This window comes from Artibeus jamaicensis, unplaced genomic scaffold (assembly GCF_021234435.1).
Source record: "Artibeus jamaicensis isolate MK-2021 breed Jamaican fruit bat unplaced genomic scaffold, CSHL_Jam_final contig_233, whole genome shotgun sequence".
Classification (NCBI taxonomy): domain Eukaryota; kingdom Metazoa; phylum Chordata; class Mammalia; order Chiroptera; family Phyllostomidae; genus Artibeus; species Artibeus jamaicensis.
In genome coordinates, this window is record NW_026521486.1 from 7,812,229 (window position 1) to 7,822,627 (window position 10,399).

Consider the following 10,399-nt stretch of genomic DNA (forward strand, 5'->3'; position numbering starts at 1 on the left):
GCAGAGAAAGTGCTGGAGAAAGGGAGCGGATGGAAGGCAGAAAGGGCGAAGCCGGCCCGCAGCCACCGCAGCGTTGACACTACCAAAGCGCTTGCAGCTTTGGCAGTCACGGCCCGGGTGCGTCACTCATGTCACTCCTGCTGCCCGCGCCCATGAGAGGGAAGGAAGGAAGCTGGAGGAGGACCTGGGCCATCTCTGGACAGGTTTGGGTGGAGTGGAAGCTGAGGCCATCTCCGGAACCATAGGGCTGGCAGTTCCGGGACGAAATGGCTGGGGGGAAAGGGTGTGTGAAACAGCGCCCTCTAGGCGTCGGCAAGAGGATGGCTGAGAGCAACTGCCTTGCTGAACGGAAGGTGGAGCTAGAAGGGTAGATGGGGCAGGTCTGGAGGTGTAGGTCCCCACGAAGGAAGGGATTAAGGGGGCTTTGGGTCACTTGTGCAGGAAGAGTGATATGACATTGAGCTGCAGAGGGAGGGAGGGAGGGAGGGGCGGGGGGCCTGAGCACGAGGCCAAAGCAAGTGCAAGGAAGTTAGAGTGGTGCTGAAGTCAAGGCGGGGGAAATCCTGGAGGGGGAAGAGATACGCCCCCAGATACGCAGGAGGAAGGGGTTTTCCCACCCTCTGCGCCCTCCCAGGTCCTCCCAGCTGGCACAGCGGGCCCTGGCGGGAGTGCTGCTCCTTTGCTCAAGGCAGAGAGGGAGGCAGCCCAGCCCGCTGGAGGCTACAGGGCCCCAGGCCCGGTCCTGCCTGTCGTGAGTGGCCATCAGTTCTGGAGTTCCATCTCTATAGGTGCTCTCTAAGAACACGGCCCAGCCCTGGAGGGTGTGGCTCAGTGGACTGAATGGGACTTGTGAACCAAAGGGTCACTGAGCAAAAGCCTGGGCTGAGGGATGGGTCCCCAGTAGGGGGTGAAAGAGACAATCACACATTCATGTTTCTCTCACTTTTTTTCTCCCTCCCTTCCCTTCACTAAAAATAGATAAGTAAAATCTAAAAAGAAAAAAACTTCATCCTTCCCGGTGACTCCCTGTTACTTTACATACTATCTACATCCAGCCAACTCCACATGTGTCTCCACCCTGGCTCCTTCCCCTTGCACTTATCATCCAACCTCACACCTGACCTCCCCGTGTCCATCAGCTGAAATGTCCAGAGTGAAAGCTCTGATCCCCGACCCTGCAAACCCTCTCCTCCCACAGTCACTCCCTTCCTGGTGAAATGGAACTTCCATCTGCTGAGTTGCTAAGAATGAAACTGGCACCATCTTTGTCTCTATCAGATCCCACAGACTCTACAATACACATCTTGGGTCTGGTGACTTCTCACACCCTCCATCGTCACCTCCTTGGTCAAGCCTGGATACCTACCTCAGGGACAGCAATCTCTTCTCTGCCCTTTTCCCAGTACGGTCTATCCCCCATATGGCCACCAGAGGGCGCCTTCTAGATTCGGATCTCCTGGTTTCCTGTTCACAGAAGGAACGCTAAGTCCTTACTAGAGTCTCGCCGTGCCCCTAGCCACTCTGCCTTGCTGCACTTTATTCAAGCCCCACGGGCCTTCTTGCTGCTCCTGAAAACACGCCAGGCTCCCTGCCACCGTAGCCCTTGGCAGATCCTTCCCCTGTGGTGTTCTCCCCTGATCTTTGCAGAGCTCAGTCTGGTTTGCCTCTTCCCTTCTCCCTTCTCTTCTCTGCAGCCTCCTTTGTCATTTCTTTGCGGCACTTTTCACAACCCTTCTATTCATTATTTTGTTTATGGTCTGTGTTCCTGTTGGAATGTGAGCTCTCTGGGGCCAAGAACTTCACTTGGCCGGCTGTCATTTCCCTGGGACCTGGCGCCCAGGATGAGCTTCTTAAATAGGAGTTAAATGATGAACCAGCCTAACAGGGAAGGCAGGAGGCCATCCTCCCCACACTCTGGGCCAACAGCATCAGAAGCCACTGGCCCATCCAATGTCAGAGTGGACAGAGCCAGAGGACTGCCACCCATGCCCAGGGCTCAAGGAGAAAGGCAGGAGTGAAGGAGATAGATGGCTGAGGGCGGGGTGGTCCATGGAGGAGGGAATGGATGTTGAGGGTCAAAGCCCAAGGCTCGTCCACGGGAGGAGGTGGGGGTGCCCTGCAGGTGATGCCCGGAGGCTCCTCACCTCTGTCTGACCAGCTCTGTGCGGTTCGGCTTGTTCTGTGCTGTTCATGCCTGAAGCGGAGGTGCAGGCTGGGGTTGGGGTCTCTGCTCCCTCCACGATAAGGACAGGGGCCGGGCTAAGGGGTCTTGGAGAAGAAACAAGATGTGGTCGGGCAAGGACGGGGAGCACGGAGACTTCTGCGTGGGGGAAATGACAGGTGCAAGGGCACATCGAAGGCGGGGTCTGAAGACCTTCCAGGGCTCTGGCCTGGCAGTGACCGGGCGGGGGGGGGGGGGGAGCAAGAGAGGGAGTGGGGAGGGTGGGCGGGGACAAGTGCGGAGAGCCTTCTGCCTATTGAGGGCCTCCTCGGAGGGAAACCAGGACCCACTGACATTTGGGAATGTCACAGCCTTCCCTCCTCCCCCAGCACCGACACCTCCGTATCCGTCCGTCCCCAGGGAGAGACCCCGGGCTCTGAGCCAAAGCTGTGAGGCAGAAAGTGACAAACCTGGGACAGAATAGGAGGGACAGGGCCCCGAAGGTGCCTGGACGGCGGGCGGAGAAGAGAAGGGCCTGGGAATGCTGCCCAGCCTGGGAGTAACTTCCAAGACGTGTGCACATTTAGGAAGAGATAAAGGTAGCTTCTCAGTCAGGGGAAGAAAATGCATTGTTAGGATGAATATGGTTGGACTCTGGGCAGCCACCTGGAAAAAACTGAAATAGGATTTGTGCCTCATCTTATGCCAGGGAGCAAGATGAGCGGTCTCAAGTAACCCAACAGGAAAAAACAGTTAAACCGTAACGCTGCAAGGAGACACCTAGAAGGACGCGTTGAGAACGTCCTTGCAGTGTGGCGGAGGCCTAAGGCGCACAGAAACCTAGAGGCCGTGGACGAAGAGGCTGAGGAAGGAAGTGACGTGCAGGGCAAGAGCTCTGCAGGGCTCCAGCTGCTGTAAGTGAAGGCAGCGCTGTGCTGGGGAGCACACGCATAACATGTGGGGGGCACAACGAGCTAATTTGCCTGATATGGAAATCGGTGAAGAACACCAGCACCAAAGAAAATGGGCAATGGGTATGAAATCACAGTTCCTGGGAAAGGGAAATACAGATGGCCTTTGAGCCTCTGAAAAAATGCTCACTCGCACCAAAAGAAATGCAAATTAAATCTCCATGGCCGTACCTTTTTTTCCTTCTTCTTCTTCTTTTTTTTTTTGCCTACTGGAGGATCAAAAATAAGAAAGTTACCTCAAAGATAACAGGTGAGAAGGTGGGGGAACTGAGGTTTCATGCATCGCTGGTGGGAGGGTGAGTGGGCGTGGTCCCTGAGGAGGGCATTTGGCACCAGTGACACATTCTGTCACCCAGGACCCTACTGGAGGGAGGCAGCCTTCTGGTGCCCACCCTTCTGCAGAACAGGGTGTACCCCGTCTCACACGGATGCTCCGGTGGAGGAGCCAAAGGTTGGGGGACCCTAACCTTTTCTTTACCAGGAATGAATCAGGTGAACCCTCAGATGCCCAAACAATGGAATTCTACTCCGTGGCAACAATGAATGAAGTTCTTTGTGAACCAGCACAGAGCAACGCCCCCCCAGGTAAACAGCGCATGGGTTGGGTCGGCAGTGTGCGGGTCAGCGCACCAGGCGGCTGAGCTCCCTCTCAGGGAGAGAGCAAGTGAACAAAGAGGGCTTTCTGCCTGTTGGAGTGTCTCTGGAAGGACGCACGAGCCACTGGCAAAGGAGGTGGCCCCCAAAAGGGGACGGGGGAGCTGGCAGCTGGGCTGGAAGGTTGACTCACTGTGACAGGCTTTTCTGTATGTCTTGAATTCTGGGTCATGTGAATATATTGCTCATTCAAAGGCAATCTGAAAATATTAAAGTATACCAAAGAAACGTAGAAAAATGTTTGCTGTCCAGGTCCCAGGTTGGGGGAGAGGGACAGCTGTGTCTCACTGGGAGGGGGTGGGGAAGGGTGCCGAGCTCAAGGGGCCAGTGAGCACCTGGGGTGGGGTGGGAGGCGTCTCCAGCCGGCCTGGGGACAGGGATAGGAGCCTCTCGGGGCTGAGGTGGCCGCTGAAGGGGTAAAGAGAAAGGCAAGACAGCGACCTGAGGAGCAAGTGGACCTCCGAGAGGAGGAAGGGGTGTGTCTGCCCAGGGACCCTCATGGAGGGCGGCCTGTGGGGGCTGTGGTGGGGAGAGTCCTGGGGCTGAAAGTGGGGGCAATAGGAACCTTCCTGTGTTCGGTCTCAGGGTGTGTCTGGGGCACCGAACCTGCCCCAGGGGCAGGAGGAAAGCCCCCAGGGAGACAAGGAAATCCCGGCACTCTGCACCCAGGGCTCCATGGGGATTTCCTAAGACAAAACCCCCTCCTGGAGCCCCAACTCTGCCCCAGGGAGCCCTTGAACTTGAGTGTGCCTCCTCCAGCTGGAAGGAGAGAGGTGACTGACCTGAGAGGTGGGGGCCAGGTCAGAAACAATCACCAGTGCCTGTCTTAATCAGCCCCCTAGGAATCTGAGCCCAGAGCTCAGTTACCCTGGGAGTACCCTGACAGGCCGGGGTCCAGCCGCTGGGGACTGCCCGAGGCTGGCCACCCCTCCGACCTTTCTTGGTTGTGACGCCGAGCGTGGGACTGACCGGAGGCAGGGTGGACCTCCACCCACGGGGGCAGACCTTCACCCACTGCCTCTGGGGGCCAGCCCGAGACCCTGAAGGCAGCCCCCAGAGCTCTTATTTCTATAACAATTTACTAAGTGTCCTCACCGTGCCAGAACTTAGACTGTAGCAAAGACTTTAAAAGTGTGGCTGCTATTTTAATAGAAGGTTAAAAATTTGGGGAAGATATAATAATTCTAAAGTTGTATGCGTTTGATGATGGAGCATAAAGATTTATGAAGCAAAAATAAAAAGTGACCCAATGCTAAGGAGAGTGCCCACATTCTCCACCTTGGTGGGAGAGTTCATAAATTTTTCTCAGTAGCGGATGGATCAAGCAAGACAAACGGAGGCGATTCGCGATGATATAAAAGACCCCGGCAGCACAGTTACCATCTTCGGTTTACTGGACACTCCTGGAACACTGAGCAGCTCTGTGTTTATGAACAGTAAGCCCCCTACGAGGTCAAACATAAAGCGAATCTCAACAAATCTAAAAGAATCAGGCCACGTTCTTAGACTGCAATACTGTTAAAAATAAACAGCAAAAAGATAACAATCCCATTTCCCCACATTTCAAAGGGAATAACACACTTTCAAATAACTCATTGATCAAAAAGAAAATTTAAAATTCTTAGAACTAGAAAATATTACATGTCGAGGTTGTAGGTTTTGGTTAATTTTGGTTAATTTCGTTATATATATTTTACCACAATTTAAAAAAACTTGGCTGCAGCTAAGGTAGAATTTGAGGACAATTTATAACCGTAAGAGCTTATATTAGGAACAAAATGAGATTGAAAATTCATGAACTAAATACTCAGAACCAAGAAGTAAAGTAAGAACAACAGAAGAAAACCAAAGAAAAAGGAAATGATGAATATAAGAACAGATTTTAAATAAATGGAACAAAATTGTGTAGTAGAAAGGATTAAAAAGGCTAAAAGTTGGTTCCTTGAAAAGGTGAGTATAATTAACAAATTTGGGGAGCAATTAAAAACAAAAGCGAGGACCAAAATGATTAATATAAAATAAAAAGGAGGAATATAACAGAAATCGAAAAGGAGAGACTAAAAAGATGTACGAATTAAAACACCCAAGCAATATATAAAACTGTATAAAGTACTTCTAGGAAAATACATAAAGGATGATTAAGAAGTAACAGAAATTCCAAATGGGCTATAGCCTTTAAAGAAATTGAATTAGTGGTTTAAAATCTACCTTTTCCCCTTCCATCATGATTTCAAAACCAGGGTTCGAGGGCTATTCAAATGTTGCTGACCTGTTTTATGAAACTGGTGCGTCCTTGGCACTCATCCCTGACCTGCACAGAAAAGACAAAGATAGTATGAGACAGGAAAATCACTGGCCATTTCCGCTGGTGCAGAGGGGACACTCTGCCCCATTCTGGAGAGCTGAAGCCAGCAATCCGTCAAGGACAATCACACAACTTCGAAGCTGTTACAACAGAAAGACCCCATAACACAGGGGCTTCGGGAAGACAAAGTGCATTCTGCTCCCCTGCCCAGAGGGACGTGGCCCTGACCTTGCGTCCCCCACACACCCAGGATCCTGCCCGCACTTCTGTGTACTGCTGTTTCCTTGCCGGCGGAGAAGCGGGACAAAAGATGCACAGGACAAGGTTTCACCTTCAAGGAGGTGATGACTCAGAAGTTGTGTGCATCATTTCCACCCCTCCCCCCTTTCCCCCCAAGACTTAGTCACGGGACCACACCTCCCTGCAAGGGAGACTGAGAAACATGGTCTTCAGCTGGTGGGGGGGTGGGGCTGGCTGCAGGGCTTGGATTCGGTTATTCAAAGAGGAAGCAGAGAATGGCCATGAAGGGACAGCGAGTAGCATTCCCTGCAGTGAACAAGTCGGGTTTCTGCAGGAATGCTCGGGCCATTGAACGTCAGAAAATGTGTTAGTGTTATTCACGACATCTCCATAGATACAGGGAAGAAAAGCATTCAATCAAATTAAATACCTAAGACAGAAACAAAACGAAATAGTTGTTACTAAGAATAGCAGGGATGTTCTCTGACAGTCTCTGCCAGAGACTGAATCGTGACTGATGGTGAAACGTGGAAGCACTCTTCTTAAAATCAGAAGTAAGACCAAGATGCCCACCACCACTGAGCGTCACTGCGGCAGTAAAGGCCCCAGACAACCCAAGGAATTAATAGTTTAAAAATCGGGAAGGGAGAAATAAAACTGTCCTTTTCTACAAATGATAAGACTGTCTACAAAGACAGCCTTGGACTCGCCAGTGGCAAAATCTCTAGATAAAGTATAACAGAAATTTCCACCCAGGTTGCCATGTGTATAAATAAGTGCAATACACAAAATGACATTTTTTCTGCATGTAAGCCACAAACAGAAAATGCAATTTTGAAAAGTGTTAGTTGTGATGGTACTGAACTGATTCAGCATCAAGGAATAAACCTTATGAAAAGATGCGTGTGGCCTACATAGGGGGGATAATAAAACTTGACTGAAAGACATAAAGGAGAAATGGAGGACACTAATGGATGGGAAGACGAACTTGACAAAGATGTCAGTGCTCCCCAAACTCCCCTATAAATTGAACAGAATTCTAATTGGAATCCTGGCATCGTTTTTCTTGGAACTTGACAAGTTTATTCTAAAATTTATATGGAAAAGCAAATGGTCAGCAGAAACGAACACTCGTGAAAAAGTTCAAGAGAGGAGCACGTGCCCTTCCGGGTATAAAAACTGGACATCGATTTCAGAAATTAGGGCGGTACTGTGCTGGCTCAAGGGTGGACGGATGGACCGACAGCCAGAGAAGCTAGGAACGGACTCACAGGTGGAGACCCTGGCCATGGGACAGATGGGGACAGCGCAGGGGCGAGGCGGCGGGGGGCAGGGCAGGCAGAGCTCCCCAGTGAACCGTGCGGGAACACTGACTGGGTCATTAAGAGGACTCCGCTGAATCCATGCCTCACAAAATTGAAGTCACCACACGCCCCAAAACCCACCCTCAATGTGCAAAGAGCCAAACATCAAAAGCAAAACTTTTAAAGCTTTAGGAGAAGATGGAGGCGAACATCTGTCTGCGTGAACTGGGGAGCCAGGAGGACCGCTTTGTGACCACACTCCCTCCCACAGCGCAGCTCACGAGAGGAGAAACCGGGCGACATTCAGATAGAAGTTCTGCTGATTGAAAGCTGCAGCTGACCGGAAGGCCTCCCGGAGACTGGCGGGAACGTCAGCAACGCACGCAGCAAGCCAAGGTCGGGAGTGACCAGGCACAAAGACCTTCTCCAAATAATTACGGGGACAGAGAAATGGACGAGAGGTAGGGAAGGACAATGTATGGACCAGGAAACCCAAATTCCCAATAAATATTTGCAGAGATTCTCAACGTCAGCAGAAAGAAGTTCCTGGAAATTACACCCTCAGTGAGATGCCAGTTGACACCCACGAGGTTGGCAAAAGTGAGAAAGCCTTACAAGGCCAAGTGTGAGGCAGGGTGTGGACCAGGAAGACCTGCAGAGTGACTCCGCTGTGGAGGTCAAAGACACACATGCCCGCAGCTCTGCCCTCCCCCTGCTGGAGAAACCTCACGCACCAGCGCCAGGAGGCCACAAATATTCTGGACGTGTTTGCAAAGCAGAGATGGCAAGCCTCCTACACATCCATTAGCAGGAGATTAGATAAAAACATTTGATACATCCATACCATGGAATATTAACCCCCCAGCAAAAGTCACTGGACCAGAGGCATAAGGTAAACATTGGTGAGCATGTTGCTGGGTGGAGGTCGCGCCTCCCAAATCCTAGGGCCCAGGGTAGGGAGGAAAAAACCGACTAACCTGAGTGACCCCAGGGCAAGGACTAAGACCTCTGTGGCGACAAGCTAGGAAGGTGGATTTGGGCTGAAATGAGGAAGGCTTTTCTAACAGGCCCAGCTGCCCAAGGATGAAACAGACTGCCTCCTAAGGTAATGAGTTCTCCGTCACTGGAGGTATGTGAGCAGGGCTGGGGCAGCTGCTTCATGGGCAGTGAATACCAGTGGTGCCAGGGCGGGGTTGGCTGCAGATGGCCTGCAGGGTCCCTCTACGCATGCCCAGAGGCCGCGTGGCTCTGTGATTCAGTGGGTCTGCAGAGCCTGGTCGGAAGAGGGCAGGACTGGATGAATAACAAGCTATGACACATCCCCACGATGGGTGGAGCGCTGCTCGCTGGAGAAGAGGGGCAACCAGCCCACACAAGGACACAAGGAGCACATGGAGAGGAGCCATGGGCCAGAGGCCACATGCACTGTGATTCCGTTCATGTGAAATTCTAGAAAACTCGGAGCATTCTGTAAGGACGGACAGCAGATCAGAGATATGTGTGGTGGGGTGGGGAATGGGCTGCACAGGAGCGCAGGGAAACTGCACGGTGACGGAAATGTCCTCTGATGCGCTGTGCCTTGCCTGTGATGGGGGTTTCATGGGTGCGTGTATCTGTCAAAATCAGAGGGCTTGTACCCTTCTGTTCCTCCGTGTGCTGTATCCACGGCAGCGCCAGTTCCAGAGCTAGGTATCCAAGTGGTGCATAATCAGTGCACACAGCATGAAGGAGGGAGCTGGACAGACCTGAGTCGGGGGCAGTGCTTTGCTTGGGCTGTCCAGGACAAGTGGCTTTCCCAGGAGAGAGGGCCATGGCCAAGTGTGAGTGGGCAGGTCATTTACTGGGCCAGCGGCCCCACCCGGGGGGACAAGGGGGTAAAACCCAGCGCACACTCCCCTTTCCCAGTCCTGTGGCCCTCCTGCTTGGCGGGGACTTCCCAGACAGGTACAACATTCCTTTTTCTTTTTTAAAAATAAATGTTTTATTTCGGAGTCATTTTAGATTTATAGAGAAGTTGCTAAGATTGTAAGAGTATTCATGTATGTTTCCCACCCAGTTTCCCTGACATTAACATCGCTGACATAACCTTGGCATCCGTCAAAACTAAGAAATTCACTTTAGTGCCATGCTGTTAATTAAATTTTGATTTGTTTTGGATTTTACTACTGTTTCAGCTGATATATATATATATATAATTTTTTTTTCCTATCCTGGAATCCAGCCAGGGCGGGATACCATTGCATTTAGCACACAGCCATTTTGATTTAGATTAACAGAGGTTGCCCTACGGGACAGCAGTGGTTGGGAAAAGAATGTGGGTACGGGGGAGCCCGCAGGTGGCCTGGGCAGGAGGGAGCCCAGGCTGGGTCATGGGGGGACCCTGGGCCTTCCTGATCTGCGCTAGGTGCCCTGAAGCGCCCCCCACTGGCTCAGCTCAGCCCGTGCAACGGAGGAGCCAAGACTCAGAGGTGCACTGGCTGGTTTTACTGACTGACTGGCCAGTAGCAGCAGGGCCTTGAGGAGGCTGTGTTTCCCTTTCTGCAGAAGCCGTTTGTGTCAACCCTGTTGTTCTGGAAGGGTTCAGCCTCCAGGCGCCTGGGGGAATCCTGGGATCTGTCCAGGTTGGGGAACCGAGGAAGAGACAGCAGAGGTTGGTCACCCAGCAGATGCCCCCCCCCCACACCCCGGCCCAGCTCCATGCTTTCCTGTGGTTTCCTGCTTTGCTCTGAGTGAGTCTGGAGGTGGGGGTGACCAGTGGCTCTGC

At 52.0% G+C, this 10,399-nt stretch overlaps 1 long non-coding RNA gene across 1 annotated transcript; it reads left to right on the forward strand.

Annotated features, from left to right (window-relative positions):
• Window positions 1–3,041: 3,041 nt before the first annotated feature.
• LOC119060166 (uncharacterized) lies at window positions 3,042–10,340 on the forward strand. Its single transcript, XR_005084533.2, has 3 exons — window positions 3,042–3,382; window positions 3,614–3,717; window positions 10,180–10,340. It is a non-coding gene; the product is annotated as an uncharacterized LOC119060166 (long non-coding RNA).
• Window positions 10,341–10,399: the final 59 nt, after the last annotated feature.